The sequence below is a fragment of the Chelonia mydas genome, chromosome 21 (assembly GCF_015237465.2).
Source record: "Chelonia mydas isolate rCheMyd1 chromosome 21, rCheMyd1.pri.v2, whole genome shotgun sequence".
Classification (NCBI taxonomy): domain Eukaryota; kingdom Metazoa; phylum Chordata; order Testudines; family Cheloniidae; genus Chelonia; species Chelonia mydas.
Genome location: NC_051261.2, coordinates 14823705 through 14834065, shown reverse-complemented (window position 1 = coordinate 14834065; position 10361 = coordinate 14823705). Strand labels below are relative to the sequence as shown.

General features: G+C 56.7%; 1 long non-coding RNA gene across 1 annotated transcript; it reads left to right on the top strand.

The window, feature by feature from the left end:
- The first annotated feature begins 4385 nt into the window (after nucleotides 1-4385).
- LOC119564430 lies at nucleotides 4386-7450 on the top strand. Its single transcript, XR_005223292.2, has 3 exons — nucleotides 4386-4830; nucleotides 5424-5552; nucleotides 6106-7450. It is a non-coding gene; the product is annotated as an uncharacterized LOC119564430 (long non-coding RNA).
- Nucleotides 7451-10361: the final 2911 nt, after the last annotated feature.

The following is a 10361-nucleotide window of genomic DNA, read 5'->3' as shown; positions in this document are numbered from 1 at the left end:
GGGCTCAGCTCTGAAACTGGGCCACCGTCTGCCATCCCTCGCTTGCGGTGAGGAGCTCCATTGCAGTTAATGGAGTGAGGTTGGTAGAATCAGCCCATCAGAGAGAAGATGGCTTCCTGCTAACTCCATCTGTGGTTCCCACCTGGCCCATTACCCTGGTATCTGAACACCTCACTCTTTACTGTATGTATTCGTACATGGCAGGGCGGCGCTATTACCCCCGCGGCCCAGCTGAGGAAAATGAGGCACAGAGTGACTTGTTCAAGATCACAAGGGGCACTAAACCCAAGTCTCCAAACGTCCAGGCTAGTGACCATCCTCCCGAAATGACCACACCTCTCCCTTCCCTGGACTGACCAGGCCCAGCCCTGCTGAGCTGGCAGCTCTAATGGGCAAAGGGCCCACAATGGTACTGTTGTAGGACAACAACGCAAGTGTGGCCTCCGCAGTGCTTCCTGTCCTAGGTGGTCAGGGCTGCTGCGTTTGCTACGCAATTGCTTCCAGAGCAACCCAAGCAGGACCGTCCCTGCCCTCTGGGATCCAGAGCTCTTCACGTGGCACCAGCCCTTTGTCATAGGTTGCATCGTAACGCCGAGAAGCCCCAGCTGAGACCCGGGGCCCATTGTACATCGTGAGAGGCAGTCCCTGCCCCATGCGGCTCACAGTCTAAAGAGCCACGGCAGACAAAAGCAGCATTGCCAACCTCAAGAGAGCAAAAATGAGTCAGACCCAAAGAGATCAAGAGATTGGCCCCCAAAACTTTCCTACCTGACTACACTGTGTTTCGGGGGGGCTGGCTTTTGCTCATCCTCAGTGTGTAGGTGACAGCGTTGTTCCTTCTCCCAGATTTCTTGGGTACAGTGATTTGGGATCCTGCTGCAGGAGCTCTCACCCCATCAGTCCATCCCCTGACCGCAGTTAATTCTGCCTCTCAACCTCCAAATCAACCCTGTTCCCCACAAGTCCCACATCAGTTCAGCCGCCTCCTCTGTGGGATTCTTCAACCTCTAGCCCAGGCCTGGGGCGGAGAGGGGGCTGCAGCAGGGTCCTCTCCCCCCCATCCAGGCTAGGGAGGTGGCTCCAGGGACTGTTCCCACTCGCACCCCTTCCTGGGGGTGCTGCAGGGAGGAGAACTGTCCTGTCTGGTCCCTGCCTGCAGCAGCTGTGACTGGTTGCTCAGCCCCAGGAGGCCGGCAAGTGGAGCAGGCAGCCAATCGGGGAGGCAGGGGGGATCCCCAGGTAGGGCTGAAATTCACCAGAGGAGCTTCCCCTGTCATGGCAGGGTTGGCTCCAGCCCTGGCCAAAATCCCATCACCCACAGAGAAATCACGAGAGTTGGCAACACTGCAAACGGTGGGAGGGCAAGGTGAGGCACAGAGCCTGGACGTGACTGCCCCAGGTGACCCAGCAGGGATCAAACCCAGGTCTCCTGGTTCCCAGTCTGGTGCATGCTCTCTGCCTAGACAGCCACATCTCCCTGCTGATGCAGGGGTCCTCCCCACCGCCCCAGGGGATGACTTGGTCACATCCCCTTCCCCCCACATGCCGCCGGGATGACAGTTCTGAGCACAAACCCCGAGCCAGCGCCTCACCTGCCCTGGGCCTGTCCTGCTGCGGGCCGGCAGGGCCCAGGCCGGCCGACTGGGTGCAATCTCCGCCCGCTGCGGGCCCTGCCTTCCTGGCACATGGCTCTCCGTGAGCACAAGCCTTTGCAGCGAGTTTCTGGTGCGGTTCTTCCCTCCCGATATTGCAGACACGACTCGTCAATTCTGCCTGTGCTTATTGTTCCTCCCACTCCGCTGATTCACCGGAGAGCGGAGACAGTGACAAACAAGTTGGTACCAGAGGTGCAGTGTGGGTGGGTGCAGGCGGGGCACACGGAGGGGGTGTGCGTGTGGGGTAAATAGAGGCATTGGCCCGACGGGGCACAAAGGAACAGGGACTGGTGGGAAGAGGAGAGTCACCCACAGGCTGGGTAGGAGATGGGGAGATGGAAGGGAAGGGACGGGCCAAAGAGGGCATGGAATAGCAGGGGAGGAAGCGAGGGAGGTGAGGGATCCCACTGGCAGGTGGGGTCCAAAGCGGGAGGGGAGGGAGAAGGGGCCGGGGGAGCTACTGATGAGAGGTGGGGGAGGTTATCAGGGGAAGGGGCACACAGTGCAGATGGTGAGCCTGGGGCAAGTGGGCCCATGGTAACGCCCGGGGGATCGTGCCAGCTTAGCCCAGCTGTGCCTTTTCCAGCTTGACTTGGACAGTCCAGCCCCGGCCTGCCAGGGGGCCAGGGTGGGGCCTGGGGCAGTTCTGTGGGGCAGAAGGCCCCTGACAAGGCTAACCTGGCCGAGTCTAGCACAGGCCGAGGGGGCAGGCCCAAGGGGATTACCCCACATCTTGGAGCCCTTGGGGTCTGGAGCGTGAAGCACCTGTGAGTTTGGGGGCCTGGGCTGACTGCCAGGTGCCTGTGGGGGTGGGGAGGCCAGCTCGGACCTGGGGCTGCTCACCAGGCGGGAGTGACACACAGAGGATGTGCCAGTGGGGAGAGATGAGCAGGGAAAGGGCTGGCTTCTGTGCGGCGCGTGGGACTGCCCGGAGAATGCCAGGGCTCTTTTCATCTCACTCTGCCATTCACGTCACTGAAGAGGCAGGCACCCCGCACACATATGCACACCCATTGCACAGCACACACCCCATTTGCACACCTGTGTGCACACACCCATGCATGCATGCATATGTGCACACCCTCCTGGGCACGCCCGCTCCCCTGCACCGCTGAGGTGGGAAGGCTGCTGCTCCCCATGCCCCCGCAGCGGGGGGAGGGGGGGAATCCTGCGGGAACTGGGTGTAGTCCTTCACCCCAGCCTGCACACGGAGACACAAAAGAGACAAGAGTCAGAGAACTGGGGTAGTGCGGTGAACCTGTGCACTGCCCGGGCCACTGGGAAAGCAGTGCTGGGCCATGCACAGCCGGGCCATGGAGGTGCCCCGGGCTCAAACAAGGTCAGGGAATATCTTTTTGGGGTGACGAGGTCAAGTAAGGGTCCTGGGGAGGTCAGGCACTCCCGGAGAGAAACGGGAGGGGAGCCCTCAAGGAGAGCTCGTCCGTAGGCTTCAGAAATCCATTCCCTCGAGGTGCAGCCCGCCCGCCTGGCACGACCCTCCCGCTGATGCACGTTTGACCTGCCCAGCGTACAAAGCTCAGCGCAAACAGGCCTGCGCCGAGTGCTACTTAGACCACCTCCATTCTCCCTGTCATGCTTCCTAGCCGCAGGCCGCACCATGCTCCCAGCTCTGTCAGTGCAAATGCTGAACCCCTCCCGGGGGCTTTTCCTATTCACAGAGAGCAGTCGGAAGGGGTTAAACAGGGAACTGGAGCATACTGGAATTGGGTAACAGCTCTTTAAATCGTTTGCGAGTCCTCCAGTGGTGCTCATCGGGTTCTATGTGTTCGAAGCCGACAGCCCAGCCGGTGCGGCCGCGCGTGCGTAGCTAGGCCTGGCGCATCGGGGGCAATTTCTGGATTAGTTCTGGATGCATGCGACGGCATGAACAACAAAACAAGGAGAATCAGAATCCACGTCTCAGGCGGGAGAGCAGGGCATGTGTCCCCCTGGCCGGCTCCATGGCACTGGACACGAAGCGGCTGCTTGTCTCTCCAGCCTGCGGAGTCCAGGACTCCGCAGTCCTTAAAGGAGCTGGACCCCTAGAGTCACAGCTGTCCCGGCTGGATTTCCAAGGGGAGTTGTTCACTTCCGTGGACACTGGATGGCTGCTTCCCTTTGGCTCATTTGGAAACCCCAGCCTCTGTAGCTGTGCACGGGTTTAGCCTAGTCTGCTTTGAGGTCACGGCCTAAGGTGTCTGGCTGCAGGGGCGTTGGGTGCTTCAGCGCTGGTTCCTCATTTGCATTTCGAGGTTCCTCTTCTGCAGTATCGCTTCCACCCACTGCATCCTCCAGCCATGCTAAAGAACCATCATTTCCCTTCACCGGAACGACATCGCCGCCAGCGTCACGTTCAGGGCACTCTCACCCCTTACGGGCCCTTGTCATGGAACAGCTGGTCTAGATGGGCCCCCCAACTCTGCCGGGCACGATCCTGAGCCCAGTCCTGCAACGTCCTCCCCCGGCCCCTGCTTTATGTTCTTTATGCTGCTGCTTTCCGTGAGCAGCGCAAGGATGGCCCAGGGGTTAGGCAAGCGTCTGTGACGTCACTCACCCAGCTGCAGGTCCCTGCCGTGCCCCAGATTCCCTGTATGATTTAAGTCACTTAGCCTCTGGGCCTCAGTTCTCCAGCTGTAAAATGGGGATAATAGCCCCAGCCTAGCTCACGGGGGTGTGAGACGCACGGCTACTGCAGTAACAGGAGCCAGAGAAGGACCTGAGCTAGGGAGATGAGGCCCTGAAATAAGTGGGGCTTCCTGCTTCCTCTGGGTGCTCAGCACCAGCGTGGAAAAGCTGCTTTTACTTAGCTACCTAAATATGGTCGGGGAAGGGCTGAACTTTGGACCCCCCTCGCCGAACACTTCAAACCCCGCCCCCGCCCCGGCCTTTGCTACCACTCTAAAGCAAATCCACTGAGCTTCGGGATGGATGTTTCAGAATTAGCTGGGTGGGCATCTGGTTTTGTAGATAATCGCAGAAAAGGAGCCACACAGCACTGCAGGAATCTGTGTTCTCCTCCCCCCGCCATGCTCTGGTGATGCTCTGGTGAGTGGCTGCCCGGGAGGCTCTGCCGGTCCCACTGATGCTGGGTCAGAAGCAGCCAATCTAGAGGCTTCCTGGGATTTCGCCCAAGGGATATTTAAACCCCAGACCTTGATCCTACCGCTTTCTCCAGGTAGGTGCAAGTTCCCCCTTGGCTTCCAAGTGCCACCATGGTGTCACCAGGATTCAGTCACACTGCAGGTGAGTCATATGCCCCAAAAGCCTCCCACAGCACCTGCCAGCAACTTCCGAGCACAACTGTGATCTGTGAAACTCGCTTAAACTGTGCTGTTTGGATGAACCTTCTGGCCAGAGAATGACTCTACCAGCCTATTCCTCGGGCATGAATTTGCTCCAGAACCCCAGTGACTGTCCAGATAATTTGCTGTTGTCTCTGCTCGGCAATCCTTAGAAGCACTTTTGCCCTCACTTTTAACGTGAGCATGTTTGAATTAGCAAACAGTCTCTTGCTCTTGAGGCAGGAGGGCTCTCCGAGGAGCTGCTGTACATCACCCCCTCCGTCAGCCAGCCCAGCACAACTGCTACCCCCAGCGGAGACAGGTGAAGGTGAGTTGGGAGGAGGGAAAGGTAGCTCTGCACAAAGGGAGAGTTCAGGGCCGATGTCACGGGGAGATCAGAGCAATGACGCAGCGCAGGTCAGCCAGACGCTAACAGAAACTTTGTTTTCCTCCTGGGGGCATTGGCTGGTGCATGTAACCATTCAAGAAACACAGTGAAATGGAAGAAGTGCAAGGAAGCGGCTGGAGCTGAACGAACCTCATTACAGCCCCGATTGCGAAGAGCACAGGCCAGAATGTTCAGAAGAGGCCAGTTCCCATTTGGACAAGTGGCCAGGTGCTCAAAGCAGCTCAGCGCCTTGGGGCTTCGCTCTTTGGGAAACCTGCCTCCAGCTCTGGGAGCTGGGCCCTGGCAAATCTGGCCCGAGGGGTTTGGAAGCGGTGCCTCGGGCTCATGTCTGGGGGAGCATTTCACAAAGTCGGAGCTGTTTCCTACAGCCCCAGGGTGGTCTCTTTGCAGAAATGCCTCAAGTTACTTTGTTGTAGATTTAAACACAGTGACCTCTCCGGCTGGTGCGGCGGGGGTGGTGATCAATAACAGGATGTGAAATTGACAAGGGGGATGAGAGAGAGAGAAAGAGACAGAGAGGGAAAGGAAGTGGTGAGAAACCATTCACTTCCATTTCTGCTGCAACAGATCCTGCACCCACGCACTGCAGTCCTAGTGTGAAGCGCCATGGGCGTTCTGGCTGCTTATCTGGCCTGGGATCACCCGTGAGTCCTTATCGAAACACACAAGGCCTCCCCTAGTTTGCAATAAGAAGGAGGGGATTGGCTGAGGAGGTGGGCTTTTTAAAAAATCTCCCTGTTTGTTCTGTCTCCCTGTGCAGAGATGGGCCTGTTGGGGAAAACAGAGAAAAGTGGGCAGAACAGTCACCGAATCGGCCTCGTTCCATGGGGCACAGTCTGGTCCGATCTGTATTGCTCAATCCCATGGGAAAAGATCAACCATTAACAGGTGTAACATGATGGCTGAATGTCTCGTGCCCCCCCCCCCCACTCTGATCCACACAGAGAGTGAACACTTACTATGTTCGGGCAAGAAGAGCCGACTAGGATCCTGGAGTGACGTAGCAGAGGCCACAGAATCTCACCCAGGGACTCCTGTATTCAATCCAGGACTTCTGGGTGAGGCAGAGCTATTGGCGAGATCCAGTCTTGTCGGTTGTTAATTTTTCGTCTTCCCATGGTACCGAGATGCCCCGGTCCAGGACCAGGGCCCGCTTGTGCTAGACATTGTACAAACACAAAACTAACAGTGAATTTACAATGGCCCTACGTCAGCTGGTCAATTATGCTCATTATAACTCGCACCTTATTTCCTGTTTGAATTTGTCTAGCTTCTATTTCCAGCCATTAGCTCTTGCTCTGCCTTTCTCTGCTAGTTTGACGAGACCTCTACAATCAGAAACCTTTGCATCATGTAGGGGCTTCTGTACCATGATCAACTGTCCTCTAAATCTTTTCTTGGATAAACTAAGTGGTTTGAACTTCGCAAGTAGGGCTGGCCAGACAATAAGAATCCCATTGCATAAGAGGTTTTCCCATTTGGGTTAGTGAGAGCTTTAGAAATTTTTCATGAAAAAGCAGAGCGCGCCCCTTGTAATTTGGGGAATCTGTCTATGTACAATGTATGAATTCTGGCTGATTTTATGAAATTGCTGCATCATTAAATACATCAGCAGCTAGTGAGTCAACCACGAGCTGACAGGATCCTTGCTGTGTATCAGCCATCCTGTCTGGAAGAAGCTACAGAACAACCAAAAGAAGTTGTTAACCTCATCGACTGGGCTCCGGCCAAACCATGGGTATGCTAAGAAGGGTGCCTGAGTCAGAAGACACTGATCTGTACGGAGGGGGGTTTGGAGCACTGGAAAAAGAAAGTGAGAGGAAGGATGGTGGCATGGTTAGGGCACTAGGCTAAGACTCAGAACCCAAGTTCACTTCCTGTGTGACCTGGGGAAAGTCACTTAGCCGCTCCGTGCCTCAGTTTCCCCATCTGTAAAGATGGGGATGATAATTTTTCCCTACCTCATAGGGGTGTTGTGAGGATAGCTGATCTAAACAAAATAGAACACCTGCACGCCATTCCCCGCCTCAGTTTCCTCACCACTCTTGAATTTGGTCAGAGACCTCTTGGGTCCAGGATACACCCCTCCACTTCTCCTGCATGTGGCTTCCATGGGCAGTGGGTACCATAGGCTGGGGGAGGCTGTGCCTGCCCAAATAACCAGGCATTGCCCTGCCCATGCTCTGCCCCCAAGCCCCCCACCCTCCTGCTTTCCACTCTGCGTGTGGCTCCTGTCCCTCAGTGCCGGCCCCGTCTGGGGCTGCGCCGCCCACCCTCCTGGGTGTCTGGGACTGGGGGGGCTAGCATGGCATGGGGGCCGTGATGCGGGGGGGGGGGGGGGGAGACTGGGCTGGGTGGAAGGGCGTGGCCTTGGGCAGAAGGGGTAGGGCTGGGAGGTAGCCTCCCCGAGTTGGCGGTTCACACGCCTCCCATGGTTGGCTTCTCTGGATCAAGAAGGAAACTGGCGATGGATGAGAGAGCATGTGCCATGTACAGGTGGGAGTTCTGTTGTTTTGTCTGGAGCAGTGTATTTAAAGACAAGATTAATTCTGTTAGAAACTCTTACAAAGGCCTGGTCTACACTAATAAGTTAGGTTGACCCAGTTACATTGCTCAGGGGTGTGAAACATTAACACTCCTGGTGACGTAGGCCGGCTTAACTAACCCTGGGATAGACAGTGCTAGGTCAGCAGAATAGGGCCTGCCGATGCTGGTGGGAAAACCCCTCCCGTCAGCACTGCAGCTGTAGTGTTCCAAGTGTGGACAAGGCCAAAGCCTGTGTGTTATGTGCTTCAATGATCACACGCCCCTGGAGAGGGAATAGGTCAGTGCACCCCCAAGGCTGGCACTCGTGGAAAGGGGGTGTGGAAGCTACTGGGGTACCTGGGGCGGGGTGGTCAGCACTGGTCACAGGGGACCAGGCCGGCTGGACCATGAGGTTTCACTTCTGTGAAAGGGTAAAAGACAGTCAGGCCCAGGAAACGTGCCAGGGAGGCCAAAGAATGACAGTGCTGGAGCCTACGCACACCAAGGGACACTTTGGAGCACATAGGTCCAGCGTGGGGGGACCCCCAACATAGCAACCTGGAGAGCGTCCAGCTGGAGGAAGCTGAACCAGGGCTGTGATGTGGTGGCAGTAGGGGGGTATCCGCCTGATAGCATGCAAGTGTTTTAAAAAGAGGCTTTTGCAAGGCCCTGAAAATGTGCTCTGGGTACAGCCAGGCGGCACGTAGAAGTTACAGACGGCCCAGGAAGGAGCAGCCTTTGAGCGTGGCGAGGTTTGTTTATGGCTGATCAAGAAGATGGAGCGGGTGTGTGACAAAGTGGGACTGTTCTTAATGTTTCCTCTGAATAGTGTGGGGGTGCCTCAGTTTCCCCTAGGCAGTTCTTAAGTATCTAGGTGGTGGGGTAAGGGTGTATGATCATTGCAGAGCCCTAGAGGGCAGGTGTGTGCAGGGGTCTGGACACAGAGAATGGCCGACACCCTGTTTCCTGGCATCTGATGGCCTGGGCCCTTCCCCCCTGCGAGGTAAGAGCTAAAGGGTTGGAGAACAAAGGAATCCGGTGACCTCCTGGCCTGGGAAAAGAACAAAACCCAGAGGAGGAGGGGCTGGAGGGAGTTTCAGTTTGGGGCTGGCTGAGACATGGAGTGAAGGGCAGACGTGGTTGTCTGGCTCACTGCCCCCCAAAATGGACCCAGCTGAGGGGTCCGGTTCTTTGCACCTACAAGCTCTGTGTTAGACCATGTTCCTGTCATCTAATAAACCTTCTGTGTTACTGGCTGGCTGAGAGTCACGTCTGACTGCGGAGTTGGGGGGCAGGACCCTCTGGCTTCCCCAGGACCCTGCCTGAGCGGACTCGCTGGGGGAAGCGCAGGGAGGGGCAGAGGATGCTGAATGCTCCGAGGTCAGACCCAGGAAGGTGGAAGCCGGTGAGCTGTGTGTCCTGAAGACAGGCCGCTCACAGAAAGGAGACTTCCCCAGAGTCCTGACTGGCTTCATGGGGAGCAGTTCCAGAGCATCGCCCGGGGACTCCGTGACAACTTTATGCTATGCTCTCACCATCTGGGGCAGGATGGTCCAGAAAAGGCCCCCACCTCTCCTACACGTGATCGAGGAGCTAGGCTACAGACACAGCAATGAGAAGGGTTGGTTTCCAGTGAGACCCTTACTTCCTTTTCAGCATCCCTGCTTTGCAGGATCCAGTCCCCCTTCCTTTCATGTGACCTTCATAGTGAGGCACCAAAAATAACTTCTCCTTAGGGCTTGTCCATACAAACACTCCACTTGTGGCAAAGCTGGGGCGTGAATCTGCCCCGAACTCACCTGTCGCAGGTGTGGACCCAGCTGATGCTCATTAACAATGAGTTAATATTCTTGGATCTAATCCTCTTAAAAACAGGAGTAGAGGAAAGCACGTTCCCAAACCGGTAATGCGCATCAGCGGTGTCACGGGGGCCAGGCTAGTGCAGGGCAGATTCACAACCTGGCTTGCAGCAAAGGACTTGTTTGTGTCAACTAGCCCATAGACTTTTCTTGTAGGCCACCTCGGGATTGCAGCCCAGGGACCCTACCTTAGGCTGCCTGCAAAGGACTGCACCTTGCAATCCCTCGCTGCTTCCCTGAGCAGCTCCTACCTTTCCCCTTCACACTCCAGAGGTCTGACTCCTCAGCTCACGTCTTCCCTGCCAGCTCCAGAAACACTTCCTCCAGGCCACACGTAGCTTCCAAGCTTCCATGCGTAGCTTTCTCTGCTGGGCCTGACCCTGCTCCCAGGTGTAAGCTGGTGGGCCGATTGGGCTAACCCTTCATTTACCAGGGTGGGGCACACATCCATCACAGCCCCTGCCCCATGTGCCTGTGACAGTCACAACACAGCCGGGGCATCCCTCTGGCGGTTAGAGGATGCAGAACGCTGAGTCCTGACGTTACCGACGGCTCCATGGGCAGGGCCCCGGGCGTCCAGCACCCGCTGGGGCGCTCTCTGCATCAGCCCGATCGCAATGGCTGTGAACAG